Source organism: Myotis yumanensis, unplaced genomic scaffold, assembly GCF_028538775.1.
Source record: "Myotis yumanensis isolate MYYU_CA2020_CCGP unplaced genomic scaffold, mMyoYum1.0.hap1 SCAF_9, whole genome shotgun sequence".
In the NCBI taxonomy this organism is placed as follows: domain Eukaryota; kingdom Metazoa; phylum Chordata; class Mammalia; order Chiroptera; family Vespertilionidae; genus Myotis; species Myotis yumanensis.
The window spans coordinates 12344089-12362277 of NW_027223760.1; the positions used below are offsets into that span (position 1 = coordinate 12344089).

General features: G+C 44.9%; 1 long non-coding RNA gene across 1 annotated transcript; it reads left to right on the plus strand.

Annotated features, from left to right (window-relative positions):
* Window positions 1-2264: 2264 nt before the first annotated feature.
* On the plus strand, window positions 2265-17528 carry LOC139016760 (uncharacterized). Its single transcript, XR_011472711.1, has 3 exons — window positions 2265-2338; window positions 9082-9137; window positions 16879-17528. It is a non-coding gene; the product is annotated as an uncharacterized lncRNA (long non-coding RNA).
* Window positions 17529-18189: the final 661 nt, after the last annotated feature.

An 18189-nucleotide genomic window follows, 5' to 3' on the forward strand; every position in this document is an offset into this window, starting at 1 on the left:
TGTCTCACTGAACCCCTGTATCACAGTGTATTAGGCGTTAATTCCTCCTCATATGAACCTGTCTATATCTTCTTATGGATTTGCGTGTATATACATAGACTCTGGAAAGACACACAAAGACTGGTGATGTTAGGTGTTTTGGGTGAAGAAATTGGATGGCTGTTGGACAGAAGTGGAAGAGTGACTTCTGTACTCTTTGCATTTTTCTTATTTAAAAATTGTGGTAAAATGCCCATACTATAATAGTGACCATCTTAACCCTTTCAAAAACTGTATTTTTTGTTGATTTCAGAGAGGAATGGAGAGGGAGAGATAGAAACATCAGTGAAGAGAGAATCAGTGATCAGCTGCCTCCTGCACACACCCTAGTGGGGATTGAGCCCACACCCACGCATGTGCCTTCACTGGGCATTGAACTGAGACCTCCTGATTCATAGACTTTCAACCACTGAGCCACACTGACCCGGCCCATCTTAACAATCTTTTAGTGTACACGTCTGTGACATTAAGTACATTCACACTGTTGTGCAATGATCACCACCATCCATCTCCAGAACATTTTCATCTTGCAAAACGGAAACTCTACCCATGCCTGCTCTCCAGCCCCTGGCAACCACCACTCTCCTTTCTAGTCCTGTGAATTCGACCACTCTGACACCTTATACAAATGGGATCATATGGTATTTGCCTTGTTGTCTTTGACTTTCTTCACATAGCATAGTTTCCTCCAAGTTCATATTGTAGCAAGTGGGGGCACTGAATAATATTCCAGTGTATATACCATATTTTGTTTATTCTGTCCTCCCTTGTTACCTTTGCTTCTACCTTTTTGCTATTGTGAAGAATGTTGCTATGAATATGGGGGGTACCAATATCTCTTCGAGATCCTTGTATCTTTACATTTTTAAAGCATATGAATGTGCTGCTTATTTGAAAAAAAAACCCACAATAAATTAAAAATCCCGAGTAAAATACAAATCAATAGGAATGAAAGTTGTATTTTTTTCTCCCCCATCCTCGTCAGAAGCCCCTAGGCAGCCCTTGAGCCTCCCAAGGATCATTTTACTTGGGGGTCAGGGTGGAGCCTGGAAGTACAAAAAGGGTCTGTCTCCCCCCCCACACCCTTGTAGGGTAACAGCTGGGGACCCTAAGGGGCCTGCACTGAGGGTCCAGTGCTGCATTGTCCTTGCCTGCCTGCTGCCCACCCCCCTGCCAGACCATTGGCCTGGACACATTCCTGTGCGCTGCCTGCTGCACTGCCAGTGACTTAAGGCCCAGGAAACCTGGGAATGCCTGGCCTTGCCCTGGAGTCCTGCAGCTGCTGGTTTTCTCATTTAGAAACTCCTTTGCTTCCTCTGCTCCAAACAGCCCCAGCGTTGGAGGGAAAGAGGTTTAGAACAGAAACCAAGGCTTCCCACAATTGGTTCTGACAGTTTTATCTCCCACGTAAGTCAAGGCAGATAGATATTCCCCCTTTACCCAGTGGTCTTGTTATAACATCTATCACAATGTATCAGGTCACCTTCTAAAAACCTTTCAATGCATATCACTGCAGACTTTATCCAAGTGTCTATGCGCCTTTCATAATCTGGCTGCTGGCTTCCTATTGTACCTGGTCCGCTCCACTCTGCACCTCACCCCATTGAACATTTCAGTTCTCCAGCTATGAGAAGCGCCTTCGGCTCCTCTACTGCCCTGGGCACTCCCCCACCGAGCACCTTTGCACTTGGCTGGGCACTATGCCTGTCCTGCTCTCCCTGGCTGGTGCCTCTCAGATGTCATCTTCTTGGAGACCCTTCCCTCCCACACGTCCAGTAAGCCCTCCAGTCACTCCAGTCACCACCCGCCCGCCTCACCTCACTCTGCCTGTCATGACTTTCACCTAATTTATAACCCAGGGTTACCTTGTCGGTGTGTATCACCCGACTTCTGTATGGCTCTGCTCTGCAGCGGGGGTGGGGCTGGGGTGGGAGTAGGCGGGTGGTGGGAGCGCTGAGGGGACCCGCGCCGGGATGACCCCGCGCGGACCAGCGCTTGACGGCACGGCCAAAGGATTACATCTTTAGTGGTCATTTCTCAGAGTCAGGAAGTGGAAACATTTCTAAAAATTCAGCAGTTAGAGCTAACTCCCTAGCACTCCATAGTCTGTTTTGGGAAGAATGAATCTGCAGGCGAAGAATCCCGGAGTGGGCGGGGCCAAGGAGAGGTCAGGTGCCGAGCTGGCCCCGCCCCTCGCACAGCCTGGCGCAGGCGCAGTGCCGCTGGCGACTCAAGGGTCTGCGCGGAACCCTTCAAGGTGGAAGGTGGGAGTCCGTGCCCTTTCCGAATCCGACCGCCAGTAAGAAAACCATGGCGGTTTGGGAGCTGAGCCCAGGGTGGAGGGAGGATGGAGACACGGCTTCCGGGCGACGGGGCGCCCCGGAGTCCAGCCTCGGCACCTCAGCCGCCTCAGGTCCTCTGAGCGGGGCCCTTGCTCGCAGGCACTGATTTTCGAGAGAGAACTTTCCACAGCAGCTCAGGTGGCCTCCTCGTTCTTCTCGAATGTTAGGATTTCAGACAAAACTGGTTCATGAAATGACCCCTCCGCAGGTGCCTTGGGGAAGAGGCGGGAAGGGGCGGTTTTGTTTTCCGGGCTGACATTTCACTTAAATGTCCGGGGACCACCCACAGCGTCCTCGGGTGCTCCCAGCCTGGCCTCCCCGCTGCAGGGCCGCCAGGCTCCCGTGCCTTCATGGAGGGTCCTGCTCTTCAGCCAGGGATGCCCACGGAGCCCAAGGCCTGAGACCAGAGCAGCTTTCCCCGAAATCTCCAGTGAAGGGGCCCAGGTGCACACTCCCAGCTCCACCGCAGGAAGCACTGAACTCAGGGTAACAGGCTGCCATTTGCAGGGCTTACAGAACGCCTGCGGATGCCTCCCTACACCCTGCCGCTGGGTCCGGTTTTATTGTGATTACTCTTGTTATTAGATAAAGAAACGTAAACTCAGGAGGGTGAAGGGACTTACTTAAGGTTCCTAACAATACCGGTGGAAGCTCGAGGTCACACCCAAATTTAATGATGTTAAAGCCCCATGTCATTTTATGCTGCCCCTTAATTTAAGAAATGTTCACAGGAAGAATCTTGCTTGCATTTACTATTATGTGGTTTTAAGATATGTATGCTTGACAAAATTTCTCATGCGTTACAACCCAAAGGATGCTTTATCATCACTCCCAAACTGCCTATTGAGAACTCCCTTCAGTTCCCAGAAAAAATGTTTAAACATTCTTTATTTTTATTTTTTTAAAATATATTTTATTGATGTTTTACAGAGAGGAAGGGAGAGAAATAGAGAGTTAGAAACATCGATGAGAGAGAAACATCGATCAGCTGCCTCCTGTACATCCCCCACTGGGGATGTGCCCGCAACCCAGGGACATGCCCTTGACCGGAATGGAACCTGGGACCTTTCAGTCCGCAGGCCAACGCTCTATCCACTGAGCCAAACCGGTTTTGGCTGTTTAAACATTCTTTAATGCATTGTAGAAACATTATTCCATTTAAGTGCTGTCCAATTTTACTTTCACAGAGCCCCAGAAGTATAGTTAATTACCAGGTATGTGCCTCAATTCAACCATCATTCTTTTTTCATGGACCATTTTATTATTATTAGCCATGACTTTTTAAAAAAATCTTTATTGTTGAAAGTATATCCTCCTTTTCCCCCGCATTGACCCCTTTCAGTCCTCCCCCGCCCCCCACCTCAGGCCTTTACCACACTATTGTCTCTGTCCATGGGTTATGCATATACCCATGCAAGTTCTTTGGTTGATGTCTTCCCACCTACCCAATCTCTCATGGACCATTTTGAATCCTCTGAATGAATGAGTGAGGCTTAGATTTCCCAAACTTTTCATGTTATAATTATGCCTTCATAAGCTTCTCTGATTGACTTCATGATCTGGCTTTTTATTGACCTCGCTGCCTATTCTTACCCATGTTCCTTTCCTCATTGACTTCACTTCTACTGAATCTGAGAACTCTCCTCAGATGTGAATCAGGTAGACCACCTTCACTTGTGTCCCCTGCTCACCACCTTCTTCAATCCTGTCACTGAAAAGATGATCAGCAGACATTAATTTGCAGACGCCAATCTACCTCTTTCAAGCCTGTATCCATTTCACACAGCCACTCAGATGTTACAGGTACTCGAAAGATCAGGAAACAGTTACTTGGTATCCGTTGTAATACATTTCTTCCCCTCTCAATTGGACATTAAGACCTATTCATTGCATAAGCTTTAGGTTTTGAGATTTTCACAACATAAAGCCCATCACTGACAGAGTAATGAAGGAAATGTTCCACATGTTAATATATAGTTGAGAAAAGAGAGTATTGTAGATTTATTTTTTTAAATTCAGGGCCTTAATTATTAGTGATTATTTGTATCTTTATGTTTTTGGCAAGTACACATGATTAAACTCTTTATAAATTCAGAAAATGAATAATGTCTTAAAATCAAGGAAAGCCCTAAGGCATCAGAGAGATTGTTTTTTTTTTCAGTATCATGAAGGAAAATGGTTGCCAGCAAGCAGTGTGGCCAGGTTATCCAAGGAGACAACTGTCTCTGCTCCCCAGGGACCAGCTTCGGAAGCTTCCTTGTTGTCCAGAGCTGCTTCACTGATTCACTGTACAGGCTGGCTTTCCCTGCAGCAGTCAGCATTTAAAAATTTGTCTTCAGCCCTGCTTGTCAGCAGTCAGCTTCAGTTGGATAAAGTAATTTCATTTTCATATTTGCTCATTTCATTCATTCACTCAATCAACAGACTATCAATCTCCTATCATATGCCAAGAACTGTGTTAGGTTCTGGAGATGAAAAAATAAGATAATGGTTCCTTCTAGCACTTGAAGAGCTTACAAACTAGTGATAGAGGAAGATGTACCAATAACTCAATAAAAATAATGCTTTGACTTTATTTGTATTATTGGAATTTTATAAATCCATTCATGTACACAAAGTGCTCACATAACCATGCTGGTATGTTCTGCAACTTTTAAGTGAAATGATGTAAAACAAAAACAATTTTACCATATAGATTAATTAATAAGATAAGAGTTAAGTTCCTGTGGACATTAGGACACAACAAAATGATGTTGAATTTGAGGACCTGCGGTACATTAAAAATTGAAATACACCTTTAAGGAAAGTCTAGGGATATGAGAAATCCACATGAATGTGTAAGTTATTTAGAGAGTTAACACTGAAGATTTGCATTCTGAAAACAGCTTTGAATCTTAGATGCAGATGACCTTTGTTTTAGTTGCTTATAAAATTTATGCAGAGGTATCTTCTAACAGGGGTTAGTAACTTGGGGAGGGGAGTGCTGCAAATTAAGATCCTACCTTGGTGGCAGGTCCATTTTTTCTGTTCTTCATGCTATAGTCTGAAACAGGAGCTACAGGATGGGATGACTAAAACAATTTACTGCCTCTGGGTACCCATAACCCTATATTGGCATAGGCATGGCTTTCTAAGTTGTTCCATCATCATTTTCACCACCAGGGTTCAGTGCAACTTTTCAGTTAGCCAGGGCCCCTAGAAATGGTGCCGAAAAGTACTGTGGCTTAAAATATAATACTTATAGTTTACTATGAACTTATTGCTTAAAATGTATCCTATTTAATATTCACAATCACTATGAAATTCATAAATTTCAGGTGTATTAAAAATAAGTCTCTGTGTCAGATTTGTGGTATTCTTTTTTTAGATGAAATCTTTATTGTTCAGATTATTACAGTTGTTCCTCTTTTTTCCCCCCATAGCTCTCCTCCACCCAGTTCCCACCCCACCCTCTTCCCCTTCCTGTACCTCCACACCCCTTTCTCCCCAAGATTTGTCAGTCCACTCTCTTTCTATGCCCTTGGTTCTATTATATTCACCAGTTTACGCTGTTCATCAGATTTTTTATTCACTTGATTTTTAGATTCACTTATTGATAGATATGTATTTGCTGTTCATAATTTTTATCTTTTCCTTTTTCTTCTTCTTCCTCTTCCTAAAGAATACCTTTCAGTATTTCATATAATACTGGTTTAGTGGTGATGAACTCCTTTAGCTTTTTCTTATCTGTGAAGCTCTTTATCTGACCTTCAATTCTGAATGTTAGCTTTGCTGGATAAAGTAATCTTGGTTGTATGTTCTTGGCATTCATCACTTTGAATATTTCTTGCCACTCCCTTCTGGCCTGCATAGTTTCTGTTGAGAAATCAGCTGACAGTCGTATGGGTATCCCCCTTGTAGGTGACTGGCTGTTTTTCTCTTGCTGCTTTGAAGATTCTCTCTTTGTCTTTTGCCCTTGGCATTTTAATTATGATGTGTCTTGGTGTGTCCTTGTTGGATTCCTTTTATTTGGGGTTCTCTGTGCATCCTGGACTTGTAAGTCTATTTCTTTCACCAGGTAGGGGAAGTTTTCTGTCATTATTTCTTCAAATAGGTTTTCAATATCTTGCTCTCTCTCATCTTCTGGCACCCCTATAATTCGGATGTTGGTACGCTTGAAGCTGTCCCAGGGGCTCCTTACACTATCTTCGTATTTTTGGATTCTTTTTGCTTTTCTGGCTGGGTATTTTTAAAAAAATATATTTTATTGATTTTTTTACAGAGAGGAAGGGAGAGAGATAGAGAGTCAGAAACATCGATGAGAGAGAAACATCGATCAGCTGCCTCCTGCACACCCCCCACTGGGGATGTGTCCGCAACCCAGGTACATGCCCTCAACCAGAATTGAACCTGGGACCCTTCAGTCAGCAGGCCGACGCTCTATCCACTGAGCCAAACTAGTTTCGGCTGGTTCGGTATTTTTTGCTTCTTTGTATTTCAAATCTTTGACTTGATTCTTGGGATCCTCTTGTCTGCTGTTGGATCTTTGTATATTATTCTTTATTTCAGTCAGTGTATGCTTAATTTCTAGTTGGTCTTTTTTCATATCCTCTTACTAAATTTATCGGCGGTTTCTAGAAAATTCTTGACAAACCTTAATACTATGGTTTTGAACTCTACATCCAGTCGTTGGCTTTCCTCCATTTCAGTCATTTGTGACCTGTTTCTTTGTCTCCACATTTTGGCTGCTTCCCTGTGTTGATAGAGTGGCTTTGTGTGCTAGGTGTCCTATAGGGACGAGTGGCTCAGCCTCCCCAATTACCTGAGGTGGACACTGTTGGTGCACCCCTTTGTGAGCTTTGTGCACAGTCTTGTTGTAGTTATGCCTTGATTGTTGTAGGTATCACTGGGAGGAATTGACCTCCAGACCAATTGGCTGTGAGAATCAGCTGTGTCTGCAGTGGGAGAACTTCTGTGCTGAAGACACCCTTCTGGGGCAAGACTTGCTTCAGTGGGGCTTTGGTGCTCATTGAGTCTGCCCCCTGAGTGTGTCCCTTATGGATCTGAGGAGTTGTAATCTGGATGGTCTCACTCTGACCACTGGGTACACTGGCTCTTGGATCTAAGGTGGTTTAATTTAGCCTCTGCCTGAGGCTACCCGACAGGAGCTATGAAGATATCTGCAGATTCCCCTTCCTTGTTTGGGGTTTGGAGGTGCCCAGATGAGTCCCAGCTGTGAAGCAATGCAAGCTGCTGTGGGGCCTTGGGCCTTCTCTTGGAAGTTCTGGGTCTGTCTGTCCCAGCTGCAGTTGTTAGATAATGTTCATATGGCAAAGGGCCAGGGCATTCATATGCAAAAGCCTCTGCAGCAGCTTGGGTGGGGTGGGGTCTCAGGGAAACAACAGGGTGGAGCAAGCAGCTATGGCTGATCCTCAGCCCTGCGCTAAGGCCCGCCCCCCCTCTGTGTCCCGGTAATTGCTGCAGGCACCCCTGAGAGAAAGCCGCCCTCGAGTTCTGAGTTCTGCCTGCTGCCAGACAGTCCAGGTTCTCCCTGTATGAGTCTAGGTCCCCAGAGACTCACCTGGAACTGGAGTACAGAGCAGTCGGGGGCTTGTGACTCCCTCCTGCCAGCCCTTGCCGTGTGTGCCTCTGTACCTCTGCACTTTACCTCCGTACCTCCTCTGAGTCTCAGTGTGCTTTTCTCTTTTTTTCAAGTTGTAGTATTTCCACTCAGCCAGCTTTCCTGTGGTTCTGGATGATGTCCTTTTGTCTTTTAGTTGTTTTTTGAATTTGTTGTGGGAGGCAGCAATTTCCAGTGTTTACCTATGCCAGCATCTTGGTTTCTCCAGATTTGTGATATTCTTATGTCTATGTCTTTTGTCCTATGGTTCATCTTGGCATCAGACATAGGACAGTTCAACATGAGGTCCTTGACCTAAACAGCTCCCAGTGCTAACTAAGAACTGGCAATTTACTACATTGTTTTCAGTGATTGTTCAAAAGGAATCATCAAGGTAAACTTTGTGGATTTTCTTTGGCTAACTCCGTGGTTGGCAAACTGCAGCTCACGAGCCACATGCGGCTCTTTGGCCCCTTGAGTGTGGCTCTTCCACAAAATACCACGTGTGGGTGTGCATTTACAGTGCGATTGAAACTTTGTGGCCCATGCGCAAAAGTCGGTTTTGGGCCTGGGCGAGTCTATTTTGAAGAAGTACTGTTGATATTTGGTTCTGTTGACTAATTAGTTTGCTGACCAATGAACTAACTAGACTCCTTTCAACATTGAAATTCTAGACTTTAGAGACAAGAATAGACCTGGGATGTGGGGAGGAGATGTGAAAGGCCTGTAAGTGGAAGTATCTGAGTATTGGACTGCCAGCTAGAATTCATAATAATTTCATAGACTTGGGTGATGCTGTCCATAATTTTCTCCGGTATTTCTATGGTACTTATAAAAACAATTGTTTATGTCTAGTAATGCATCTGCAAGTCTTCTTTGATTTTGAAGCCGCAGAACACCTCAACTGATAGCTGGGATTGTTGGAATTTAGTTTTTATTTCTAATAACAAAACATTTTGAAGTCTACATTGAGACTCTGGGAAGGACCTTTACTTCAAAATCCTTACAGCTTCAGGATCTTTCTGACCTTGAAGAAAGGGAAAATGAAGGTATTGTGGTTGCACCACTTCAGAAGCAAAGCTGAAGTTCTGTGCTTTACAGGTGGTGTCATCCTGAGTGCAGGAATCTCGGAGTCGGCATGGCTGAGGAGCGTTTGGGTAAGCTGGAGGAGGGTCTGTTTCTGGAGTGTGTTTGGGTAGTAGGGACCTCTCTTTTTTTCTTTGATTTAAAACTCATCTTTTCAAATACATCATCAAGTTCTCCCATTGTTAAACCACTAACCCTCTGAGCAGAATTTTTCTGCCTTTCAACACCGGTTTTTTGCTTGCATGTTTTTGTTTTTTAATTTTAAGCAATACCTGAAAGAACCATTAACTTTAAAATTTTAGAGATGACTTCTTGCTAGGATGCTTGGAGGAGGGAAATTTTGGTTAAGGTTTTGCTTCAAATACTGATCTTGTGTAGCCTTCCATTAAAATTACCTTCCAAAGATTTAAATAAACTCTCATGAAAATATTCAATCCTTTGCCTCTTATAGAGGGGCTAGAGGAGGAAGAGTCAAATGTAAATAGGATATTCTGATCAGTACTGAGTTTTTTCCCTAAAATCTATAGCACTTTGGCTTAGGGTTTTAAGTCAGAGGCAGGGCTGTTTGTGGATGGAGTGGATTAACTGCTGCCCTGGCCTGCTTGGGTTGCATAAGTTCCTCCCCCCGCCCTCCCCCATCCCCTGCAATACCCTCGAGATCTCTTGGCATCCAAGGGTCAGGAGGGGGACGCCTTTGAGGCCTCCCCTGCCTTCCTCTCCAAGCTGGAAAGGGAGACAAGGAGGGAGGCCCTGATGAGATATATGCCACAGTACAGAGCCGCCTGGGTTACCTATAGTACCCCCCACACCCCCATCCTATCCCAACCTCACTGCATGCCCTATAGTGGTCCCTTCATGGGCTCAGTCTCTTCTAGGCTCCTTGGAGACATAGCTCCCTTGACTGACCATGCTAAACCCATTGTTAGTTTTGGTCACATAGCCAGAGATAAGAAAAGTCTGAAGTTGATCCAGAGGGACCTCAGCAATTCCGATGGGCCTTCTACCTGCACAAATTTCTGCAGGCCTGCACCTCCTGCCTGGCCCCAGCACCTCCCACTCAGCTCTCCCTTTTTCCTTGCCTGCACTCCCATTGGAGGGGCCAGCAGGGGCAGACCACTCATGCAGCCCCCAGCTCCAGCTCTGTCTGTGCCCCACATGGTAGATGCCCATATGCTGGACCCACGTGGAGAGGTGCTCTGCTCCAGGCACCTAGGCAACAGCCGGGGCAAGTGGGCTGTTGCCCAGGCTGAGGTGGTGCCCAAGATGGGGCTAAGCTTGCCCAAGGGTAGTAGCCAGAGGAAGCCCCCCACTCTCACCCCATCCCCAGCCCCAATCAGGTAAATGTGTATATGTGGGTATGCTTTGGAAGTGAAAACTTTCTAGGGGTGGTTTAACATATTCCAAAAGCACATAAGGAAATGTGATAGGTGGATTTGAGTCCTGATGTACTGTCAGGGGAAGTTATTCTGATACTAGTAGCCCATCCTGCGATATCGTGTGCAGTAGTCCACCTGCTGCTGCTGCGGGCGCCGGGGGGAACCGAGGTGCACCACAGGGAGCTGCGAAGCTTCCACAAGAGGCTGAATCGAGCCACCAGCGCTCACAGGAGCCGGGAGGGACTCGCGCCAATTCTGCGGGAGGCCAGAGGGAGCCTTGCTGCTTCCACGGGATGCGGGCCCACAGTCTCCTCTCCAGGCTTGTGCTCCATTGCAGAGGCTGCCAGCGAGCCCTGTCCTTGTCTGTGTCCGCTCTGGCTCCAGGGGGCCGGCCCAAGTCCAGCACGACGGCTTGCCAGCCCTCCTGTCTCTGTCTCCATATTAGCTCAGGCCTCACCTGTGCGCACAACCTCCTGGTGTATGGTCATGACATGTTATGGTGTCCTGGCCTAATTTGCATATTTCCTCTTTCTCTCTCTCTCTCTCTCTCTCTCTCTCTCTCTCTCTCTATATATATATATATATATATATATATATATCCCATGTAATAAAAATCTACTATGCAAATTGTCTCTTTGACCAGAAGTTCAACCAGGGGGTGGGGCCGGCTAGCTACCTGCCATAACCTACTTTTAGTTAAAAAGTTTTAATTTCAAACCATTCTTTGTGGTTACTTCAAGTCAGCATGGCTTAGTTTGTTGAACTTTGTCCCATGCATCAGGAGGTGAGGGCAAATGCCCGGTTTCAAATTCAATTCTAGTAGGAGGGCTGGCCGTAGGCATCTAGTCTCTCTCTCTCTCTCTCTCTCTCTCTCTCTCTCTCTCTCTCTCTCTGTCTCTGTGAAATCCAGAACTAAAAAAAATAATCAAGCATTTTTATTAAACACACAACAAAAATCCCTTCCTAACTGTTGGCCAGCTATCAAGGAGTTGCTGGAGATAACGAAGAATGTGTGAGCAGTAACTGCCTACGACTTCCCTCCTCAGGACTTTATTTCTGGAAACGTACTGGTGGGGCCACTGCTCCATTCACTTGTCCTGCCTCAGCCTCTGTGGACCCCACTGCGGGTCATGTGTGTGTTCCTCCGCTCCCTCCAGCTCAGCTCAGCACCAAACCTACCTACTTACTTCTGTGTCCAACACAGATCCTTTGACGCATGATTCCAAGTGAATGTACTGGTTCCTCTACTCCTGCAAAGAGAGGAGAGTCATTACTACATCACATTAAGTCAGTGAGAGTTAAATGCCTGAGTGAGTGAAAGAAATTCTGAGTGAATAAGATTTAATAATAGACCTAAATGACCACAGATAACTGCTGGTGGCTTAGCAATCTGAGATGCAGAATGGTGCCAACCACACACAGGACAATAGCACAGCGTCCCCTAGTGGAGCAGTGGGACTGGGAAACAGGACAGCATGTTTTGTGGCAGGAGAAACAAGGGAAACGCAGAATTCATATTTATCTGTTTTCTAGGAGGGCTTTTTCTGGAGAAAGCAGCCGCCTTGGCTAAGGGATACATTTAGACCTCTCAATGCCACATACAAGCAAAACATGGCACAGACGCTACATGACAAGGATTGTCTAATGAGGATGAGATTTTCTATAAGAATAAAGGGTAAATGGGGACAATTTGGAATTCTTATCTGAAATGGTTAGGTGGGATTCTAGGCAGAGTGCAAGGGCCTCCAATTCCTATGTGGTTAATTAGTTTGCGGATGCTGTTCTCTTGGTGCCTGCCCAAGTTGCCTCCCAAAGTTCCTTACTGAGAATGAAAGCAAGTGTTTTTCTCTGTGTTGACCAGTGAGCCAGCAAATACATAGTGTGCTTAAGGCACAGCCTGGGAATGGGGATCAGTGAGGTGTGAGGAATCCAGGAGGTGAGGAACAACAAATGGGATTGTCCTGGAGACTCATTTCCTGACCCCTTTCAGTGGCTCACCAGATCGCTAGCTCAGCAGGTACCAGCACATAATGGAAAAAGAACCCCCTTTTCCAATGAGATAATTTCTTTCATCCAACAGCTTTCATGGTGCTGGTATAGATGTCCCTGCCTCACCTTGCCTATTAGCATGATGCGTTCCATGCAGGCTCCCTCTCCACAGGACCTGTAGCCATGGGACACATGGTCCAACTAAGTCTGGCCTAATCCTCTTCTATGGAAGCACCGTGAGGTGGCTGAGGTGGGGACCTAGATGATGCACGGCGGAGGGGACAGCAGTCACAGGAGGTAGCTGCTGCCAGCTCCTCCCCTACATTCCCCCCATCCAGGCACTGAGCTCCTGGGACCATTAGGCAGTGATGGCGAACCTGTTGAGCTCTGTGTGTCAGCATTTTGAAAAACCCTAAATAACTCTGGTGCCATGTCACATATAGAAATTTTTTGATATTTGCAGCCATAGTAAAACAAAGATTTATATTTTTGATATTTATTTGATATATTTAAATGCCATTTAACAAAGAAAAATCAACCAAAAAAATGAGTTCTTGTGTCATAGGTGCGCCTCACTGCCATAAGGGGCTCCGTGGCTCAGATCCAAATAGTGTGTGTTGTACGTTGACCACAGATGGAGAAGAGGGGTAGATGGTGAGGAAGAGGAGGGGAGGACGAGGAAGAGGTCGACTCAGCCAGTGACTGCAGGGAAAGCAGCTTCAGGAGGCACAGCGCCTACAGGTACCCACCCAGCCCATGGCTGAGGGCTCTTGCCCACCTCCTCTGCCCTCACCCGAGCTCTCCCAAACCCGAACCCCAACCTCCACTCCCCCGACTGAGGAGAAATGTCAGGGCACATCGAGTGACACTCACACACAATAGAAACAAACACAACACAACACAACAGCACACCTACATCTACCAGAGGACAGAGCGAATTGTTCATGGAGGTTGCCTTGTTTCAGTTTGCAGGCCACATACTGGCTCGCTCTTTCTCTGCCCCCAGCCCTCCCATTTTCCTCTTTAATGCTGTTCTCTTGGTGCCTGCCCAAGTTACCTCCCAAAGTTCCTTACTGAGAATGAAAACAAGTGTTTTTCTCTGTGTTGACCAGTGAGCCGGCAAATACATAGTGTGTTTAAGGCACAGCCTGGGAATGAATCAGGTGAATTATCACATTTGTTTTGGCTTTGCTTGCAGTGTCTCCATGAGGCAGGACCAAAACTTTGGCACATGGATCCATTGCATTCATTTTTTCTCCCCTTGTGTTGGTTTGGTATTTTGGTATGAAAGAAGCCTCTTGTTTTGCAAACCTCTCTGTGTTTCTAATGTGGTTTCCTTTAGGTTTATATTATATATCTGTTCTTTAAAAGGGACTTAAGGATTTAGAGAGGTTGTCTCCCTCCCTGTTCCCTCTTTTTCTCTCTCCCTCTCCCTCACTCTCTCCCTCTCCCTCTCTCCTCTTTCTTACACACACACACACACACACACACACACACACACACTCCCCTTTGCACGCCTAGCTGTGTGGTTTTAAAATTATGTTGAGGAAATGGATCAGTTTGGGTTATGTCAACCTAAGAAATATTCAAACCTGTAAGAACTTTTGTGAGTTTATTTGAGCCAAACTGACAATTGCTGGGAAGCAGAATCTCAAAGGATTGAGAAAATGCTCCAGAGAATGGCAGTTTCGCACCTTATTTGATACATTACAATCCAAATAAGACTTACATGTATTAAATCCATTGGTGATAGAATGAAAAGTAAAATGATAGACACATACTTCTTTTTTAAAAATATATTTTATTAATTTTTTTATATATATTTTTATTGATTTTTTACAGAGAAGAAGGGAGAGAGATAGAGACTTAGAAACATCGATGTGAGAGAAACATCGATCAACTGCCTCCTGCACATCTCCCACTGGGGATGTGCCCGCAACCCAGGTACATGCCCCTGACCGGAATCGAACCCGGGACCCTTCAGTCCGCAGGCCGACGCTCTATCCACTGAGCCAAACCTGTTAGAGCGGCACATATTTCTTTTACATAGGTGGGTACAAGATAGTTAATAGTCAGCAACTAGTTCAATAACAGTGAGGGCATTTGTGGTCTCCCTTCTAATGTGGTATCTGTGCTTTGAGGGGTCTAGAAAAAGGAAATTATTTTGAGATTCCAAAGGAATATTATGGTAGATGCAAAAAGACAACATACAGGCTTAGTAAGGTGAAAATTGAACTTAGGTAAGATTCTAGCCTAGAACGTGACTACTGCTTTTAGTTTTAAATTCAGCCCTAGCCAGTTTGGCTCTGGGATAGAGCGCTGACTTGTGGACTGAAGGGTCCGGGTTTCATTCTCGGTCAGGGCACCTGTCCATATTGTAGGCAACTAATCAATGGTTCTCTCTCATCCTTGATGTTCCTCTCTCCCTCTCCTCCTTCTCTGTCTGAAATCAATAAAAATATATATTTTTTAAACAGTTTTAATTTCAGATCATCCTTTGTGGTTATTTTAAGTCTCTGAGTTAGTAAGGCTGCCACACAGGCACGGGAAGAAGACCACGGCCCCAGCACTGCTCGGTATACAATGTTTCATTTTAGCTTGCCATTGTACACTCAATCTTTAACTTAAGGATCAATATAAGTCTTTGTAAATTTAGTTGGCATTACTAAATTATTTTCTTAATGATTTTTATCCAATTAGAGTCTTAATCGGAAATAACTTTGTTCCCTCAACCCCAGGCAAGTCCTTGCTGGCTTTATGCTTAAAATTCCAAAAAATATAGGAGAGGTCAGAGAGTTGTTGGCTGGCTTACCAGAACTCATTGGAAAATGCAACCAGACTTTGTCAAAAATAAAATAAGGTGGCAGAGAACCATGGGCTCTTTGAATGAACCGGAATTACAGCAAATTTCAAGAGCTTGCTTTCAATGGCATTTGTGGCTATGAGTTGGTTTATTACTTTCACATCAGTGGTTCTTTAATAAATAGTATAAGAGTAAACAAATAACAAAAATTATGTTTTCTTATTCATTTATTTCCCAGAAAAACAAGCCACTTGATCTTTGAATTTGTTAGCTGATTTCAGTTGATTTTTTTAAGTCTCTGCCTTAAATGGTTTTGTTAGTGTAAGCATGTCAAACTTGCAGCCGGCAGGCCGCACATGCCTCATTCCCGCCAGCCACGAGTTTGACATGCTTGCTCTAGGGGAGTGTTCTTTCTTGCTGTTTTATGGCTAGCCAGCATTCCCATGGGCATAGACATCATTAATTAGTCAGAACAATAATACTTATACTTTGATGTAGATTTTCCCAGCCAACAAGAAAGGATTTTGGAATTTTCAGTTATCTGGAGCTTGATTTGAGTTTCTGATTTTTCTTTCATCATTTTTTCCTTGTAGATGGAGTCCTAGAACATAATTTCATTTTTTAATTAACTGACCTTATCTGGGGCTCTTCAAGTTCTTCGTCTCTGGTGGATTATGGATCAACTGCCTGGGGTGGTTAGAAATACACAGATTTTATCCTGACAGCCCCAAGCTGTGAATTAATTGTGGGGTCTGGCTGAGAAATGTTCCTTTATAAAGGTAATAAATAGCCTGGCTGCATCAACCTATGAATGATCAGATCATGGTTTGATTTCCCGTCAGGGCAGATGCCCAGGTTGCAGGCTCAAACCCCAGTGTGGGGTGTGCAGGAGGCACCCAGTCAATGATTATCTCTTGTCATTGATGTGTCTATCTCTCTCTCCCTCTCCCTACTTTTTGAAATCAACAAAAAATATATTTTTAAAAGGTGATAATTCTTTTATTCTCTAAAGATTAAGAAAAGTTATTTATGTATATGCTATTTTCAGTTAGCTTTATATTAATCAAGAGACCTGAGACGATTTCTCAACCCACTCATCACTGAAGTTCAAAACCATTCCTGAAGGGTAGTTGGAGTCTGTATTAGTTTGATAGGTCTAGCGTAACCAAGAACCACAAACTTAGCTTAAGTCCAAAATTGAAATGTTACGGTTCAATATCTATGTCACCCCAACCCAAATTCATATGTTGAAACCCAATGACCAATGCAAGAGTATTATTTCATTTGGCAAGTAATTAGGGTTAGAGGAGATCATAACGGTGAAGCCCTCATGAATGAGAATAGTGTCCTTGTAAGGGTCATGAAGAGCTTGCTTCCTCTCTGTCTACTCTCCATGTGAGGATGCCGTGTGATATCAGTTGTGTACTGTAGGCAACCGATATATTTCTCTCTCATACTGATGTTTCTCTTTTTCTACCCCTCTCCCTACCCCCTTGTCTCTCTTTAAAATCAATAAACATATCTTTGGGTGCGAATTTTAAAAAAAAATCAAATATGGATATTGAGAATTTCAAGAAAATGGCAACATTTTTGAACTGTAAAGTGTGTCCCACTCCACACCACTGTAACTGGTGTATTTTGTAGGTCAGCTATTTTTCCAGGAAGCAGTATGGCCATGGGAGGAAGACTGTCAGATTTCAGCTTTGAAGAGGAGCTCAGATTGCCAGACTGGACTAGCTCTTCTGAATTTCCTGAGAATAAAGTATGGTAGCAACCATCTCAGGTAGAAACTGTAGCTTAACTCTAACCCTGCTGTTTGGCTTAACAATAGAAAAGTTATTTTGATTTTCTGAATTATAGAAATCATCCCATTCGATTGAATGCCTTATTGATTGTAATGTGAATATCCCATTGATTGTGATCTTACTGGTTTTAGGAAGCACATTCTTCTAGTCCCCAAAACCAGGACAGCACATTTACTCTAAATTGCCTCGATGGCTCTAGATAATGTGTTCCTGGTGACTCAGTGGTCCCAAGAGCCCGGGCTCTAGATAATGTGTTTCTGACAAGGCAGTGATCCTGAGATCCAAAACTATAATTAACATGCTTAATTCTGCTTCTGCAAACTGCTTTATTGCCAACCAGGTTCCTCATCCCAAACCCTGGGATGTAGTCAATACCTTTGTGATTTTTGCCTCTATAAATCTGGTATTGCGGCCATCTTATCAATTTGAGATTTGGGAGAGTGAAATGCCCCCTCAGAGCCCCGGATTGCAATAAACGTGACTCTTTAATTCGACTTCTTGAGACGTCCTTCTGTGATTCGTGGGGTACATTATAACAAGATGCCAGGCCCTGTGGCTTTCTTGGAGAGCTCTTCAATACTCCCCTCCTCCCACCTTCTTTTACACCCCCTCCCCACATCCCACCATGCCTGGGCTCTGGGGCCACCCACGTGTGCAGTCCAAATCCTGCCTCACTGTGAGTGGAGAGGGGAGACCCAGAGGGAGATAGTTATCTTTTCTGCAGGTGAAAGGAACCATTTAGTCGCTGGTGATTTTGGGGAAAAGGCTCCCTCTTCTGTAGGCACTTCAGCCCAAGAATAATAAAGGTTGCCTAAATAAAGGTTAGAACTTGAGGTGGGGGAGGGCTGCTTGGTTGCTAAGGGGCACATGCAGGACAGGCTGCCAATTGTGACATGGCTGCCAATTGTGACATGGCTGCAGATTATTGGGCTCCTGCTCAGCGCAGGGACTTGGTCCCACTTCTCTGGGTTGCGTGTACGTGCCCCAGTATTTTGGATCGCTCCTTGTGCTCCAGTCTCCTGGATCGCATATTGTGCTCCATTATTTTGGATTACCTGTTGTGCCCCAGTCTTCTGGGTCACTCTCCTTCCCCATTCGCCTTGGTGGCTCACTGTGCCCCGGACCTCTGCCTGTCATGTCCGGGCTGCAC